The sequence below is a fragment of the Branchiostoma floridae genome, chromosome 11, assembly GCF_000003815.2.
Source record: "Branchiostoma floridae strain S238N-H82 chromosome 11, Bfl_VNyyK, whole genome shotgun sequence".
Lineage (NCBI taxonomy): Eukaryota > Metazoa > Chordata > Leptocardii > Amphioxiformes > Branchiostomatidae > Branchiostoma > Branchiostoma floridae.
Window position 1 is genome coordinate 2306509 of NC_049989.1, and position 18620 is coordinate 2325128.

General features: G+C 43.0%; 1 protein-coding gene across 3 annotated transcripts in view; it reads left to right on the plus strand.

Annotated features, from left to right (window-relative positions):
• The first annotated feature begins 558 nt into the window (after window positions 1-558).
• The window catches only part of LOC118425928 (matrix metalloproteinase-24-like), a 56140-nt gene continuing 38078 nt past the window's right edge, over window positions 559-18620 (plus strand). Inside the window, exon 1 of one of the 3 annotated variants that reach the window (XM_035835094.1) lies at window positions 559-870. The gene's annotated coding sequence lies outside the window, so the exon portion shown is untranslated. Of the gene's footprint in view, window positions 871-8367; window positions 8451-16152; window positions 16314-18620 lie in introns of those variants that run through there. The other 2 variants (XM_035835097.1, XM_035835093.1) reach the window with 2 other exon arrangements.

Genomic DNA, 18620 nt, shown 5'->3' on the forward strand with positions numbered 1-18620 from the left:
GAACAGGTTTTTGGGTTATGTGGTCGCCATGGTGACCACAGGCCGCCCCAAAGGTCGCTCGCCAGGTGTTAGTATCATGCCCAACATGTGTAGAACATATGCACAACTTCTGCCTCGTAAAATCGTAATTTATACTCTAGGTAGTGAGTTCACCCGAGGCCTCTCGCCTTGAATTACATCTCCGTGAACAAACAACCGGCTAGACAAACATCTTTACATTGTAATTTGTAAATGCCATCCGGAACGGAATATAGTAATTGAATTTACAGGTATTTTGTGGACGAGTTCAGGTCATTCCGCTTTCTTTCTGATTTTTTTACCCCGTCCCAAGGGTGCTATCCTGATCATTTATAGATGATGGACGGATATAAGAACAGATAATGTGCCCATTTTGAGTAGGAAATAGAATCAGTTATGCACCCCCTTCACAGGAATGGTTTCGCCCTTCGTTCATAGAACCGTCAGTATGTTTTGATTAGACAGTAATCTTTGAGTCCCAGTGGGTTAGGCCGAACGAACGGAAGTGTACGTGGATAGATATCACGACAGGTCGGATAACGGTCGTCAGGATTTCGTTTTCTTTATCTAAAATTCTGACCGGGATTCTGACTCACCTGTAATGATGTCATCGCGTGGGTCACGTGACGTGACGGAGAACAAAAATCGATCCAAGCGCGAATAATTGCCCGGTAAACTAGATTTGGGCCCACTTTAGTACCCAGCACTCTGGGTTGCGGTCGGTTCCGTAATGTGCTGCACTCTCCTTCAGCGACTGACATCTGTATCTCTGTTCGCATCGACTGACATCGACGATCTCTTGTCGTGTTAGCTACGTTTTGGTCAGAAGAGACACGACTGCTACGAATTAAGGTAGGGATGCATGCTTTAATGTTTTTTTGTACCGTACTTTCGTATGGGTGGCCTATGTCGTTTGGCTTCCAGGTGCGCTATCTTTCACCGTGGCTTAATATATTTCTTCTCCGCGTATGTTTATGTTTCAAACCCTTCTGATCTACTACTTCCACTGATGTCAAAAGATAAATTGATACCGTAACGTATATTCTGTTCCATATAACTGGAATTTAGGAGGATATTTTGACGTAGTGTGACCCATATTTTCACTCCTCCGGTCGTATAAACGTCGTCTGCTAATTTTCAGGTCATGACCTCATGACCCCGGCCGTCTGCCTGATGGTTCCATCTGTTTGAAGACTTTGAAGGATACAAAAAAATCTGTTTTCCATTTCAGCAAGTTGTCTTTGATAGTTCTTTAGTTTCTTGTTAATTGGTGCGAACATGCCCGCTTTGATTAGTGTTTACAGCTACATCACTTTAAATGGTCGGTTGTTTTGGGAATGATACGATCATTGCGCCATTTTGGGCGTCGGATCGAGTGTCATGGTTGTTTATCTTGCGTGTTATCTTCTGACAGACACGTATCTGACAGGGGACAGTGCGCAGCGCAGCGGTGTGGTGCCCTGAGCGGAGCGTCTATCTTTGCCTAGCCTCCACCAGGCCTTCCTACGGGGTTATGGGGATCGTAGAATTCGGCAAAAAATCGGATATTGGCCAAGGGAGTCAGTCCACACTTAGGCCATAGACTTAAGCTTCCACTCCGGAGGCTGCGCGGCCGACCAACTCCTCTGTTAGCAAAACTCCCATGGCAAATTATGTTCCCTATAATGTCCAGCATAGACAGTCTGGTAGAGACTAATCTTTCCGTAGTCCAGGTACTGGCCCCTTGCTCCTCTCCGTGATTTTCCTCCATATTGCCCTGTCCCAGACTATTGCTTCTACCGCCCGCTTTTATCTTTGATAGAATGCAAATATTCGTCTTGGTAGTGGTACTCTCCAAGCAGAGGTTGGTGGGGGGGAAATCGTGACCTTTTCCTTATATGCCGTACTATTTTCGATCAGCCTCCCCACCATTGGTTTTCTCATTCGCGTTTTAGAATTTAGCGTAAAGCGTTGCCGACCCAAAAATCTTTATGAATTTAGCGTAAAGCGTTGCCGGCCTTCGTAAATTTGACGTAAGGCGTTCTGAACCATCTCGAATTTCGCGCAAAGCGTTGTCAGGACCCTCCATGCAAACCCTCATCTCCAAGTCAAGGTCTGTTTCACTTTAAGAGTGACCATCCCTATATAGTGTAGCTGTCATGATCAGGACTCAACACGACATGATGTCTACAGATTGTACCGATTCTTCTTAAGGCTACTTTGATCAGCTTCATGTGTACGTTCCTGCCATATGCGGTTTGGATTGGTCTGCAATTGGGCAACAGTAAAAATTACTGCCTTTTTTATTTGTAGCAAATTTTAGATATTAGAGTCAGTGACTACATGTGTAAGGATAACAGCACTGTGGCTTTGTTCTATTCGGACTTCAAGTGCGAAATGCGATCTTATATGAGTGGCCAAAGGCATTAAATAACTTCCAATTAAGTAAGCAAAACAAAGAATTCGATACAGGTCCAGTCTTTCGAATGTTGATGTGTCGCTTATACCAAACAGACTTGCCGTAAAATTTGAATGTACAGAAGTCATGCTTTGAAATAAAACATATGTCGCCTTAGTAACGTTGCCTTTATAGAGGGCATACGCGGGACTCTGGGTGATCCTGACTGGTGATTTGCTTGTATTTATGACTAATCAGAGGCCAAGTCAACCTTCTATAATGATAAGCTAGATAGACACCATTTAACCCTTGAGCGACATGGTGTCTCAGTTGCAATGTGTCATCGGGTAATCTCTCGAGTTTAATGTGTTGGAGTTATTCTGCTAGAATTTATCACCGTTTCTGTTGGATGCTTGGTCAACGTTGCATCAGAATTTCGTCCGTTGAATACTTTAATTTTATCTTCCCCGACACAACATTTGAAAATATCATCCTTATTTTTTCATATCCGTGAACACGGCCTTATGAATGCAATAGAGTAGGATTTTCGGTTAGGTAGGAATGATACAGATTCTTCTTAAGGCTAGTGTAAAGTTGGTCAACGTTGCACTAGAATGTCGTCCGTTGAATACTATACTTTCCCAACACAACATTTGGAAATTACAGACGGCATATTACATTTATTTTTTCATATCCGCGAACACGACCTTATGGGTGGCATAGAGTAGGGTTATACGATGCTATACGTTCTGTCGGAGTGCTCTGTCTTAGCCTGGGTACCATCAGATTTCTACCCCTAAATGGTAGCGAGAGTAGGAGCCCCGGTAGAAATCGGATGGTACCCAGGCTAGCTCTTTCTAAGACATTTGGCTAGACCAGCTGAGGCACGTGTCCCATAATCCTAAGTCTTGTCTCCAGAGGACCTCCAGATGTTAAGGAAACTCCTCTGGCCCTCAGCGAGCCCTTAAAGAAGTGTAATCTTGTTACTCTCTCCGCAGGCGGCCATATTAAGTGTCCTAACAGCCGCTTGTCCCTGTCGCTGATGAGCGAGAGACACCGCGTTAACTAGCCACATGTCTGTCCGTACCTTTCAACTAGCCGGTCGGGCTAGCTTTGAGCATTTGGGGCTGGATCTGTCGCTAAGTCTGCGGTTTCGTAACAACTGACCTGTCTGTGACCATGACGTCTGTTCCTTTCTTGATAACATCTTGATTGTGCGCGGTTGGAAAAAAGCGACATGGTCAGAACATTTCACCGGCTTAGGACCTCACATGTAGACTTCAACATGGTTCCCGATATCAAGTTCTGAACTGGAAATATACCAAGGCCAGGACAATGTCGATTCTTATTGGTTAAATCAACTGTAGCATTTCTACTCGTGGGCAAAGTTTCAGACAAGGTATACTATAAATAATGTATAAAGGGCTCATAATGTCCCTTGACACATGGTTGCTTTTTTCATAAAAGACACGGTCATTAATAATGATTGTTATGAAATACATAAAAGAGGCCGCGACTGCCGACTTTTCTACTTTATTTCGTCAGTATGCTAGTACATGCTCTAAGTCTCGATGCTAGCTGCAATGTTACTCTTTCAACGCATGGTGGCTCTCTTCGAAGCCAACGCCCTAGCCCTAGTGTAGCCTCGTATCCAGCCGTATAATACACATAATAGCTCCCGAGTCTCTTCTGGGGAGAGGACAGAAAAGACATGGGAGGTATAATATGGCTGGATACCAGGCTAGCACTAGCTAGCCTCCCTCTCAGACAGATACGCGCGCTAATTTGCTATCTTAAACATGGGCCAGTGCCTAGGTGTGTGGCATCGAGCCTTCCTCGGTAGTCGAGAACCCGAGCAAAACGCTAGCCGCACATAGAAGGTCTGCGAAAGAGGCTAACCCTAAAAAGACCTGGCGCCAAGGCACCGAGAATGGAGGCTCTGCTTGCTTACATCATAGGACATGTAGGAATACACCGGAAGTCATGTCAATCAGATTACTCTTCCACTTGTTTTAATGACCTCATCTCTCATCCTCTTTTGTACTTAACTCTTAACTCTCATATGCATATAGAATTGATAATCTGCTTTTTTCCTGTAATGTTTTCCTGTTTCCTGCTTTCTTCCTGGAACGATCTACGTAGATCTACTTGCGTAATGTTTGTGCGATCCTCATGTATTTTTGATGTAGTTATGCAGTACGGAATCGATAACTAGTGCTATAAATGTACCTTGGGAGTAGGGCAGACTTGCCCTGTCTGTCGGGAACTCAATTAAGCTGCGCTAATGAACATTGATGAAGCGTTTGGCTAAAACTTATGGAAGTTTGTCTGAAGTCAATGTCACACATCGTTGAGCATGGACTCCCGACCTTCTCCAGACCATGGTTAGGAGTGATGTAGGTCATCTGTGGTCGGGAGTTGATCGTCGAGGTTGTGTACTAGTATTCAAAAGTCGTCTACGCTAGCCCGATATGAGTTTCTACAAATCAAAGTCTGGGATGTCATATTCTCCTCAGGTGCAATCAGAGGAGTAAACTGTAGCTAAGATTTAGATGGATTTCGGGCTACTCCCATCCCAGAGCTGACCTTGGTTGGGGAGGTGGTCGGGAGCAAAAGTCTTGGGAAGGTCTTGAATGTGTGACAGGCCGAGGGGCTTTGTATTCGTGACTCGAAATGACTAGAAATGTATTTGATACTGCAAAATGTGCCAACGTTCAGCTCAATTCCAGAGTGTTCCAGTTTGATATTTGGCGTGATGCTTGCATTTTTCAGAATATGTTCAAATGTTAGAAGCTAGTGGAGGTGGGGAGGTGGGTTCACCTGTCAAAGACGGAGGAAAGACCACCCAACTTTTTGGGCGTGCCTTTTGATATGTCACATTGAGACGAGAAGACCATACACGAGTTCTCAACGTCCGGAACATCGAAGGAGTTAAATGAAGAAGCGGAAAGTAGTTTGGTACCCGACTTTGGTATACGTTAAGTTTAAGAAATATCAAAGATGATTGCAACATAGATTTGTGCATGACACGAACTAAAGCTTCGCATACATTGCAATTGATGATCATGAGAAACTGATAGGCAACAGATTTATAAATTAACAACTTCTTGTCGAAGAGAATAGACCATGATTTAAACATCTCCATTTCGAACAGTAAAACATTATGCATGTTTCAGGATATCTTTGAACGGTATGCCCTTTTCGCATAGCGTGTGATCTCAAGTAATTCGAAGCCGGGATCCTCAAATTCAATGTAAATTGTACTCAGGGTATTCTACGTAACGGTATAGCGTAATGGGCGCCTGAATTTAGCACTAGACAAAGCTAGCCTGTCCAATTCAACGCACAACGTAGTCGCTGCCTTTGTTAATTCAGCGTAGAACGTCGACGGTACCCCCCTCCCCATGCAGGTCCCCTGAGGTCACCACACACAAGGTTATCTCGCCATGATATTAGATGCCTCACCTCTCTATCGGCCCTTCATAAACGATGACTTCCCTTCGAATATTTTCCACACCTCAACTAAACCCCAGAACAACATCGGCATATTCTTGATATACCACTTCAGCTGTTTAAATACACTGACAATAACACTCGTACGGCTAACAAAAACTGAGGAAATGACCAAAGAAGTCAATGATTAATATCTTCTAATCAAACCTCCTTAGAACCATTTTGTTCACTTTACCAATATAAACAAAGTGGAACAGATTTCAGGAAGTTGCCATGAGTCGGTGTATTGTAGCGTGCGGTTGTTTTAGTTGGGAACAAGAAGGACTTAAGATGTAGTACAGTCTCTTGCGGTTTTCCTTCCTACAAGAGAGTAAAGACTGTCCATTGTTTAAGGAAGGGCTGCCAAGAGCGGCGGCGTGCTTTGATGTCCCTCGTTATCAAATACAGACTCGTCTAGACTTTACCGGAATTGCAGGGAGGAGCTCCTACAGAAAATACGGACTGTGTTCTTGTAACGACGGAAGCGCGCGCCCTGCGGTTCACCGACGGAATTCCTGCAATACGTGGTTGGTCCGGTAGGTGGCGACAAGGTGTGGCCACTGCATGGCCACCATAGGTGTGGCTAAACTTGACTTCCAGATGATTACGTGTTGGACATGGTGGGCAAATAGTTGGCTCATATATAAAGCTAAGGGTAAATTCTAGATACAGATCTGGGCGGTGAGAACCTATATATACCAGTCTTTACTCATATAAGACTATAAAGCTATGGGACTGACTGACTGACTGACAAATATAAATGTATAGTGAAGTATTGAAATCGTTGCATTCCATAAAATCTAATTGCCTTTCATAAACTCATGATTTTAAACCACAAGATTTTTGAAATTAGTAAAGAACAAGAGCTACGTATACCTACTACCCACTTCCCAAAAATCATGAATCTGTGACCATAGCTTGAACTATAGCTTGAACAGGCTTTCTCCAGTTATCACGTTGACAGACATGGCAGGCAAACCATAGCAGGCCAGGCAAACAGGCAGACATGCACGCACACACAGACACACGGATATACATAGCTTTTTTACGAAAGCAATAATGTAGCATGTCAAGAAATATCGGTAAAGGTATGTTGATAGCAAAGCACGTGGGCGGGCCAGTGACAGGTCTCTTGCTACACAAGGAGTTCCAAGGGCAAAGAAACTATGTAATATCGGTGAAAAATCGCGTTTTCCGTCGTTTCTTATCTCCTACAGACTGAACGTGACCTTCCTGTAAGAGGAAGGATTTTTGAAGGAGAGGACAGCTAACATAACTGTGGGGAAAGTCCTGTCTTTGTGCCACACTGACACATGACGGATATTTAGGAAGCACGTGCACTTGATAAGAAAAAAAATCAAGCTGTTACATCTGGGATGGATAGGTTAAACTGTTGGTGCATTAGTCTCATGCATCAGTCTAGTATAGTGGTGGAAATGAGAACATCCCAGCAGTCATTGCAATACTCATCCCACAATACATATCAGAGCTAGCTCACTGTGACCAACAAGCAAAACTGAGACTTTTCATGTTTAAGTAGTCCATGATATGGTGCCCAAACCGTAACTGTACTAACAGAGTTTTTCTGTCTAGTAAAGGGGTAGTCAGGTATAAATGCTAGGCCTCCTTAATCTCCAAGCAGATCCTACCATAGCATAAAATAGTATCAAAAACTGGCAAAGGAGTTCATCCGGCCTAGGAGTGTGTATGGCTATCGGTGCTTGGAGATTAAGACCTCACTCCTGTCATACTTAGGAAATGTCACTCTGATCATGTGATTCGATGACAGACACATACCCTACAACACACACTGCGTGGGTGGTTAGCAAAACGAACACTCATACATCTGCTACAAATCGCGGTTGTTCCGAACGTCGTTCCACATTTCTAGTCAAGTCAAGATTCTGCATTTTCTTCACATTGTACACTGTGTTTCTTCGAATATTGCATAGCCTTAAATCTATATTTATTGTTACATTATTAGCTTAATGATACTTACATAGCTAGTTGTCTTATACAATATACTTAAGTTTGCCCTACTTCGTACCCGTTTTACAAATGTTTGCAATTAACTTTGACTTGACTTTCATTCCACATGTCTGCACGTCTCTTCTGCCGTTGAAAAAATTGCCCCTCCCGTCATGCAGCGCGACCTTTGACCTCCCGAAGAACCTCCTCCATTTTGCCTGTCTGTTGTGGTTTCCGATCCATCAGGCTGCGAGGATCCTGAAATCCGCCCAACATTTTTTCCTTCCTTCCGAGGTCACTTTTCAAAAAAAGACCAGGAACATTATTCAAATCCACTTCTGTTGGAAGAAACTGATATCTGATTTCTTCTGCACTGCCTCTCAGTCAATTAAGCTACTAAGATCCACATTTATTTGATAGTCAGGTTTCAATAGGCATACGGTTTTTAGGCGTGCAGTGTTGAGACTGTGGCATTGACGTTACCCACAAGTTATCAAGACTTTGTTGAGTCATTTTTAAGTGGCTCTCTCAAGCTTAAGTCTGTCTGATTCCACTAACTGGTGTTGGATATTCCTACGGCTTCATACTGATTCTGGTAAGTACAGCTCTATGTACGTTTTACTCGTGCTGCATTGGTATTGGGACGCCTGTGGCATAAGCGTTACACACAAGTCACCAGGATTTTGTCAAAGTGGCTCTCTTGCGCTTAACTCTATCTGATCCCACCGGCGTTGGATTTTCTACGTTTTACCTATTGATTCTGGTAAGTCCAGATTTTTGATGATTCCGAACAAATCTTGTATTAAGCAGATTTTCTTAAAGCTCATACGGGCTTTAAGCAGATGGAATTAAAGATGATACTAAAAGGATTTCTAATGCGCGAAGTTCCCATATGAAAGACATCGGTCATCCCATACCCCAGTCTAAAAAACAAAAATGCTAAAACGATTTGGACCTCTTCTGAGACAAATTTGCAACGTAATGTTCGCTGTGACGCTACATGAACTGGTCTTGAAAGTTTTCCTTAGTTTTGTACTGATAACCGTCGACTATTAACTCAACAATGTTATGCATAATCATCTAGAAAATTAGTATTAATCGCCACATAATTACAACACATTCCAGTTCATTTATCGGACGCTGAAAGAATGTGAGAGACACCCATCACATTCGTTCTCAGGTGAATGTTTCTAGGATTGCGAGTAATCTTCCGCAGAACCAATTCGCTTTCCTTTGAAATTGAATCCTTCTAATGAATCGATGACGAGGTAACAAATTGCGTGTATTTCGATCACTTAATTTGTTCGTGACAAACTGATCTAATACTCCTCTTCTTTGATTGGAATGGCAAGCCATGAAGATTGAGGTATGTCTGAAATGCTTCAATTAGGCAAGTTTGACAAACCCACGATTTTCACAAATAGACTGTACTTCCTCTTGTAATTCAAACAAATTGTGTCTCATATAGCGACAAGCAAGAAGGTTATATAGGATTAACCTCCTTGTGACAAGTAATCAAAAAGACAAAATTGGGCGTAAGTGTTACTTAGAAATATATTTCAAAACTTTTTAATTAACTTTATATATAACTTTAACTTAATAAATATACTGAAATAGCGCTAAGATTCTCTTCATTGTCGCTACAAAGATCATTCTCCAAGCAGAGGTTCGGCTCAGGTTTTGGACGTTCTAAGCGTCGTTTTAGCGGACTCTCTATTTTGTCAAGTCTTCTTCTTTTGTTCACCAACCAAACTTGAAATTGAAAGCTCGAGCCGAACCTCTTCTTAGAGAGTATCAAATCTGGCTTCCCCACAAATTATTTCTTGGCTGATTCACAAAAATTCCCGTCATTATTATCATGGCGTCCAGTCGCCTGTGACATCGGATTAGCAAACTTCCCCTCCCCAATCGTTTTCCAAAGTAAACTCGTGCAAGAAGAGAAATATGGGCTAATCCCAGGAAAGTACCCATGTGTGATTAGCTATGCGCTAACGGGGAGCCTGTCTGAAAGGAAGAGCTGCGAAAGATGCTGGCGTCTTTTGTCCCGAGTGATCCCAGTCTTGGTGTTTGGAAATACCTCAGAAGGGTTGCTGGTAGTGGTGTCTTACTTGAAGTGTCAGAAGACACACGGGCAGGCTTAAGAAAGCCGAGAGGGATCTCCCTCCCTATACAGGGGGTTCGCTCGGATGTGACAGGCGAGGATTTTAAGGGAATCCCAGTGTGAGAGGATCCTTAGGCACAAATCTTGTACAACTTCCGGATTTTCTATCCTGAGTTACTCATGGGTGGACAGCGAAATGTTGGCATCGTGTGTTTATGTGTGTGTGTGGTGCGGTGTTGTGCCTCTCTTGTCACTAAGTACCAAGTCCTTCTAGCTAGGTCCTTTTCTACATCCGACCACCATGTTAGTTCTCGCGGCCTTCCCCTGCTTTTTCCATGCACCGACTGGCTTCCCGTCAGGAATTTTCTTCGCTATTCTGTTCTCTCCCATACTATATGCATTCTCCGGGCATGTCTTATTCATATCAGTCTTCTATCTCTTATCATACAATGTCTACCACTTCTTTCAGTTTTGTTCTCTAGTAGACCTCGTTTTTTGTTAGTCTGCCTCTAGAGGGGACAAAGTGATAAACAATTGCATGGTGAAAGAGTCGTACAGAGGGTATTCAACGTATCTTCCGCCATGTCGAGCGAGTGCTTAGCTTGATCCTATTCTGTTACATGGTTTACCTCTTCGCTTTGTTCACAAATCACTGTTTGCGTAATCTCAGTCCCGCACTGGGGTTAGGGTAGCCCTATGGCTGTGGGAACGGCCACACAAGGGAGGTAGATAAAGAAAAAGAGATACACACGGATTGACTTTGGACCAGTCCGTACCTGCAAAACACCAGTCAGTGTATATTCAAGGAACAAATTACTGTAAATTCGTCTACTTTTGTGGTATTTTTTTGCGGTTGAAACAATTTTGATGTACTACAGTTGTAATAAATTGTACGTTGAAAACGCATATATTCGTGGTATCATGAATTCGCGAAGTAAAGTTGAAAACTGCGGAAATAAGACCACCGCGAACGTTTGAATATTCACAGTATGTATTTGACAGTCAACACACAAGGAAAAGGGTACAAGAAAAAGGGTTGGGCTACACACAACAGATGTGTAGGTTGTTCCTGAAACTTGAACTTGTGCAGAATGTTCCCATGACCGTAGAAGGAATCTCGCCTCGCGATCTGGCGGTTAGAAATGGGTAAAGTTTATTGGGATGACATTTAGTCCCTTTCCGGAGCTCGTTAAAACCTCTCCTCTCGCTCATGTGGCAAGTGTAAGGTTCCAAAACCGATACACACGCTACTAGTAGTATGTGGAGCGGTCCTGTAGAGATTGGTACTACGTTGAGAGCTGAGAAGTTTAAGAAAGACATGTTTTTATCACTTTTAAGAACCCATCACCAAAATGTTAGGGATGCCTGTGATTGGCCCAAACTGCTGCATCTTGGCTACATTTGGCGATTAGGTAGCATGAGGTCAACTAGGTCATCAGATCATTGTTTCGTGTCATTTAAGAAAAACTGCATGCCTCTTCCGAAACATCCCAAAAATTTCTACAGTACCAAAATGAAAACTTCTGTGTTCATATCAGAGTAACACAAAGGTTGCCGTGCTAAGCACCCTTGATGTATTCTCTGTATTTGCAAGTTGAATGGCATAGAGCAAAGTTCCCATATGTTTCTAATATCTTTATAAAAAGTACCACATCCCCCACAAGCAGGACACCTGGTTCAAATGTGTGCTCAGCTGTGTGTATGACTCAGCATACACCGGGACACTTCCCCAGTACTATCGTTTTACAAACAAAGGTCTGTGGAGGAGGATATTGTGTATTAATATTCTTGATGAATATTTGTCAACCAGCGGGGCATGTATAAACATTCATTGTGATAATGATGCAAAGACGTGGTGTAACATTCTTCGTCTTCAGTCGGTGATAAGACGTGTATGTTTCTAAGTCTACTACAAGTGTGGGTGGATCAAATATTCACCCTCGCTGGCCACAGCTTGGCAATCATGTCGTGGTGAGGTCAAAGGAATGCAAACCCATAGAGACATAACCAATGAATAAGGCATCTCACCTATAGGCCTTGAACTTTCCAACCACATACCCCCCTTTGAACGTCCCCGACCCCCTGATTGAGGAAACCTCTATTCGTACTGCTTTAATCCACCCTATTGACTTACTCAATCGACGACGACTTTGTGGCTTTTGGGGCGCGAATGTCAAAATTAAGTTATACATAAGTAACAAAGGAAACAGCGCAGGAGTTAATCCTTACTTAAGACTCGTCCTTGGACGGTATCTTCAGGTAACACCTGTGCAAGATTACAAGGTTCGGGACCGCTCACTCATTTTCCGACCGATTAAGTTGCTGTTCGAGCCCCGCATGCCATCGTTCATTCTTGGTGATTGAGTACACCCCCCTCAAGTTGTCATGGTGTTGGCAAGCATTTCTAGTTCTTGGATCCTCCTTAGGCCCCAGCAAGTACATTTTATGGATGGTATCCTCTGCAGACTGCACGTCTACTGCATGAGTGCGAAAAAAATGCAACTAGACCACAAAAAACTCGGACGAAATAAAGATGTCTAAATCTTTACAATAGACACCATGAAGTGACAAAACATGGTATCACAGCTAACAAGTGCAGAAAGCATGGCTATAACCCAGTATTATTTACTACACCTACACGATCAAAGCTACCATACTGGTGTCACTTCTGCAACCACGCTCATAGTAGTATCACTGAAATGAGCAGAACAAAACTTCGTCAGGTACAAATCAATGCGCTGATGTCATTCACCAGAATAACTTGCCTTATTTCATCAGGGGATTGGATTTTGAAGGTCACATGCAGCAGATTTCCGAATCAGTGAAATCTTTTCTGCAGGTGCTCAGGCCGTCTACTCAATCTGTGGAGTATTTGCTTCACGACAATGTGCTAAGTGCCCCTATATGTTGACTCGTTGACAGGTAATGTTAGTTCCTGTAGCCTTCGCCTGACTACAGAATGACAGATGACTATAGTACATTGACGTAGCTTCGTCTGAACATTCAGCTGGCCCGAGGTACTTAAGTTGAAGCTTGACGTACAGCCAAAATGAGTTGATACTTTCTGATTTCTGTGTTTGTTTATGTATTGTACATCTCCAAGCAGACATATATAGGATTCGGCTTAGTGTTTTCCGTCAGTCTGTGTGTTTTCCAGTGCTTTGTGTGTTCATTCTTCTCCGTTCCATAGAATACTGAACTATATATACACACCAGACATCTTCTTGGAGATTGCGTTTCGACGTGTGCTACCACAGACTTTTCCTTCACAGTCAAATCTCATATGTTTTCCTGATGTAGATATCGTCAACATGATTTGACAACATAAAACATGCAACTTGATATGCCTTTTCTCATTTCTTTTTCCGCAAGGTTTCTGAAAATAACAAGAGATTTGCTGTATCATGTATACCATGGCATGTATACAAGGCGTCGATTGTAGCTTGACTGAAGGAACTACCCTATACTAGCAGATATATAAATAAATACAGACATCAGTGAGTGGCAGGTCCTTTTGGCTTTTAGCCAAACCCTCCATGTTCAGACTTTGATATCATTTTAGAGATCTTAAACTTGTCAAAGTACTTGTCGTCTGTCATTTTGTAGTCTCCACTAGAAACAGGAAAAGCATAAGATCTCTGTTAGTGTTTGCAAGAATACTCGGGCTTGGAATTTTACAATAGATTTCGGGAAGTGCACTTGCCTGCGTATGATAGTTGTTAACTCTTTTTATCTTTATCATTTTTAGATACAAACTTAAAGACACGAATGTCACACGCTGCACAGCGGTAGAAATACATATGTAAAACAAAACTGATTCAAAGAAACAAAATACGAGATATCAAAACCGCTGCAGTACCTTAGAAAGCCGCTAGGGGGAATTTAACCTTGGTTTTTCAGACCCCTATCCATCTACCAAATATCACAAGGATCCATCAATAGCTTCTCGAGTTATGCTGCTCACGGACAGACGGAAAGACAGACACTCACTCTCAAACACACTGACAGACAAATGGCACCAAAACGTAACCTTCTTAGGGAAAGTGATAAATGTCCAAAACTACCTCCAACAGAAACAGTTAACTTCTTTGTGACCGAAGTTGAACCAAACATTCGTATGCAAGATCGCAGTAATCAGAAAAGTGTGTTGCGTTACATTCATCGTCCGGCAATGTCCATAACTAGCTAGGCGTCGTCGCTGTGTTTCCTGTCGCCTTTAAGGTACGGAGCAGTTCAGGGACACAACAATCTGTCTACACGGGACAGAAAACGACCGTTTCGATTGTTTCTGACAGAAAATGTTCTCGTGCAGACGACACCTGAGGCAAAACCACGCCGCCAGACACCACGCAGGTCAGCCCTGTCACTGATTGACTGACAGACCTGCGGACGACAGATTCGGTCACACCCATTGGATTTCAGAAGTGTCCTCAACCTCTCGGCCTCTTGTTTCCGCGAATGTCGTGTAAGAAAGACGTGTGCACATTAGACCTTATCTCAGGAATTCTGTATTATCAGCAAACCAAATTCTTAAACGATAGAGCTGTCTACAACTTGATGGCATCTTAAACACCGTTTAAATAGGGGGTTTGAAACAAATGGAAGTACTGATGACGAAACGACTCTCATGAGACTACCCACTACTGTAAAAGGGGGGGGGATGTTCACCTTAGCTTTTTTTGCGGTGACATATTCATCGCGAATATTCCCCCCTTACAGTGCAACCTGCATTACAGTTTTAATCGCAAACTGAAAACCACCGCGAACGTAGCACTCCATTTTCTACACACCGCGAAATCTAATCCTACAGTATTTGCAATTGAGTTCACTGCATGTCCGTGTTTCGTCCGGACACATCATATCTTTCTTCTAGATGTTAGCTTATCTAGTATCGCTTAATTGAAGGATGGTAATGTCAGCGATGAATTTCTTTGTTAGTTTGCATCTGTTCATGTAAAGGAATGGCGGTTGAAACTAGATAATGAAAAACTCAGGCGGGTGTCAGTGTGTCTGTGATTGTGTCTGTGTCTGTTTGGGGATGAGATGAGTTTAGTCGTATCCCATAGCAATGATAGCACGACACTAGGGTAAGTCACACACACAAGATTTTTGAGGTGAGGGTCCAGATGTTACAAAAAAAAAAAGAGCGTCTATGATCGTTGGGAGTAAATTTTACTTTCGGAATGTGAAACCCGTCTATAGCTTGAAGATGTAGGCTTAAGTCCCACGCCGTGATTTTTTTAAGGGGAGAGGGGCTGACAAATGTCACAAAGTGACAAAGAAGAAGAACGTCCGATCCCTTTCAGCCCGACACCGGCTTCGTGACAGCAGCAGATGAAATATTCTAACAGAATTACAGGACTTATTTCCTCAGCAAGTCAAGCGAACATGACAATTATCTTCCGCGGCGGAAACAAACTTCCGAGCCGGATGCCGGAATGTTCAAAATAACCCAGTTCGTCACCGCTGTACTTTCAGTTGAGATAGGGAGAGTCCCATATGTTTTATTCAATTCAAAAAAGAAGAAAAGTTCCTATGTAATCTGAACACCAATTGCTTTTTAATCCCAGTCATTGATAACTGCTCTATAGCTTGACATTACTTTTTCTTTCTCAAAAAGCGGACAGTAGAGCCCAATTAGCGATAGTCTGTTGCCAGAGGGGTTATCGTTTATAAGTGACTCAATCGTTTCCCTTCGTCTCGAAGTTACAAGACAGTTTATAACGTCCCGCAAGACATCTTCTAATTGGTCATAGTATTGTGACCTGTCTGTGTGTGTGTTTGCACAATGCGTTTGTTCTCATATATAAAGAGCGTTGAGTTTACCTTGTGAGGGCACATCGAGATATTGGTGTTGTTCTTTCAGATACGCATAAAATAACAAGTGCTAATCGGGGATAAGCCTCGGTCTATTGAGGGAAACGTCAACAAACGCAACAGGTGGATTGGTGGATCAGTGCAAGCGGAAGTGCGTCACCCTTACCGTAAAACCGCTTACTGTTGCAAACTGTGATTTTTTTTTACCTGTCCTGTTGAAAATCGACTAGCGAATAATGACCTAGATTGAAGCAAACAGTTGCACCTGTTTGGAAAAAAAGTTAAATGCTGTTTCCAAGTAATTATTCATACTCTTGACTGGAGGTAGCTAAAATTATAGGATGTACGGTACATGCCAGTATAAGTGACTTGGGTGAGTGACAGCGTAGGTAGCATTCTTGGTGGGACACCGAATGAGCACAAAGGACCCGGGTCTCGTCTGTAAATAACAACATTGGTTCGGCAGCCAAGGACGATACAAGCGCCCACGGAGAATTCTATCGCACGGTCAGGAATTCTTGAAAAAGTGGTGCATCCTAGGTGAGTTTGTAGATGCTTTGGTAGAGTAATGAGCTTCTTGGGTAGTGCTAGGAGACGGGGTGGTTAGTTGCCAGCCACCCGTTTGATAATGATCATTTGTGAGTACCGGCATTTCACCGGGCGCTCAAGTTTCGAGCCGGCGGGACCGAGACCGATAGCCTCCGCTAGGCCTTCTTATTGAATCCTATGGGTCTATGTTTTTTTTTTTTGGATCGTAAATAATAAAGGGGAATTGGGAAAATTGGCCAGTAGAGTCAGTCTGTCGAAAGGTCAACATCTTTTACCGCAGCCGAAGACAGAAATCCTTTGGTGGCAAAACTCCCCTGGCAGATATTCTTGCTATGGCTTCTTGGGGTCGTGCACGCTGCAAACCTCACAGAGAAACAACAACAACTTGCGAATCATGTCGGCCGAGCGGTTGCCTATCTTTGGGCTAGCAAAATGTAGAGGTGGGGTTTGAATGAACTTAATTGACATGTACAGAAACGTGTCGAAAGAATATGCATTGTTTCCCAATGCTGAGGACATATGGTTAGTTAGGGTCTCCAAGGATACGGAACGGTATGATATGATTGTGTTGATAATTGGTCTCTTTGTTGTGTCGTCCATTTGCTTTTTGAACTGAATTGAAGTAGCGTGTGTTGGTTATAGTTGTGTCGCGCTTTAGGGCTTCCCCCCAAGGCTTATTATACCAGAGCAAGAATGTCCTCTGGTATTCAGAAGAAGTAGACTAGGAGTGGAGCGCTATACGGGCCGCTACATCCAAGCACCACGACTTCACGGAACACTTGCGAACTAAAAAAACACAGATGCTAAATCGCCGACTAACATTTTTCTGTGCTTTGTTGACCGAAAGCGTGGCCTGGTCTGGTCAGGGAGAAAGACCGCTGTCGTCTAGCCATGGGAAAAAGAGCGTGCCGAATTATTCTTCGGTACATGCCTATGTAAATAAACGGTGATTTTACGAACATTGCCGAGACGCCACGACCATTGCCGAACATAGTCAGGAACAATCCCGAATACTAGTATGAAGAGCAACTGTATACTAATCTCCAAGCAGATCCTACGGTAGCATAAGATAGTATCAAAAGCTGCCAGAGGAGTGAAGCCGGCTTTGGAGTGTGTTTGGCTACCAGTGGCTAACGACTCAATTTGGCTAGCTTTACATTTTAGCCAGTTTTGATAGCCATCTTCTGTTACTAGTAAATCTGCTTGGAGATTACTGTATATTACGTCGTGCAAACGCTGTCACAACTAAACCTAGGAAACTACAACTGCTTAGCCTATCAACAGATGGGGGTTGGTATGTTACTGGGTGAAGGAAAACCACTTGTTATGATGTGCCCTGTTTATGGCGTGCAGCAGACGACAGGTTGATTAGTAGGTAGGGCGTGCGCGCCGTACTGCTACTGCCTATCAATCGACGTACAATTATAACAATTACGCTGTTAGAAAAACTACATGGCGCCACAACATTCCAGTCTTCTGCTTGGAGAATGTCTTACCTTAGCTGACATCTAGCCTCTTTCGACTCCATAAGTTGATAAGCGAACAATACTTCTATGTCCGACTGACTCTCCGTTGCATGTTATTCAGTCTTTTTCTGGACATTCTCTACAATTTTAGCAACTTATGGCGTCTGATAGAATAAATGAACTTTATTGCTCGACAATCATACAGGGTACAATGCATGGAAACTACTCAGAGCTACATTTACATATATAGACAGCGGTACTACAACGCTACGTACAGAACGATTTAATACCATCGATACCAGCACAACAATGTATAAGTGATCTGGAATTAGGAATAGGTTCAAAGAAGCATTTTTTGGCACCCAATTTTGTTTTCCTTTCGTGAATTGAGCGATGGGTAGGGTAGGCGCCAGATAAACCATGGGACATGCTTGGCTACGGAACACATTTTGGCAACATAAGCTGGTGTTCCTTCCTTGTGGGAACCCCGGTCCGTGCTGTACTCACTAATCCCGTAGTCCCACGCTCTATTGAGCGCACATACATGTTTGGGGAAGAGCTTTTGCCCCTTGGGTCTAATACCTGAACCCGCGACAGGTATGAGAGTACACGACGGAGTGTTTGACATGTTTTGTTTTGCAATTTCCGTTGTTTGTTGTCAACGTTGGCATCTATACTATGGGTCCTTTATTCTGCCTGTGAGATTTCTTTACCACAAAATACCAAGTCACCATAATTATGTCTCTATGCGTCACTTTGTTGCCGTATCCTTCCGTTATCAAAATGAATTGATATAGACCTTTATTGCATATCTTTGCCTAGCCATACTCTC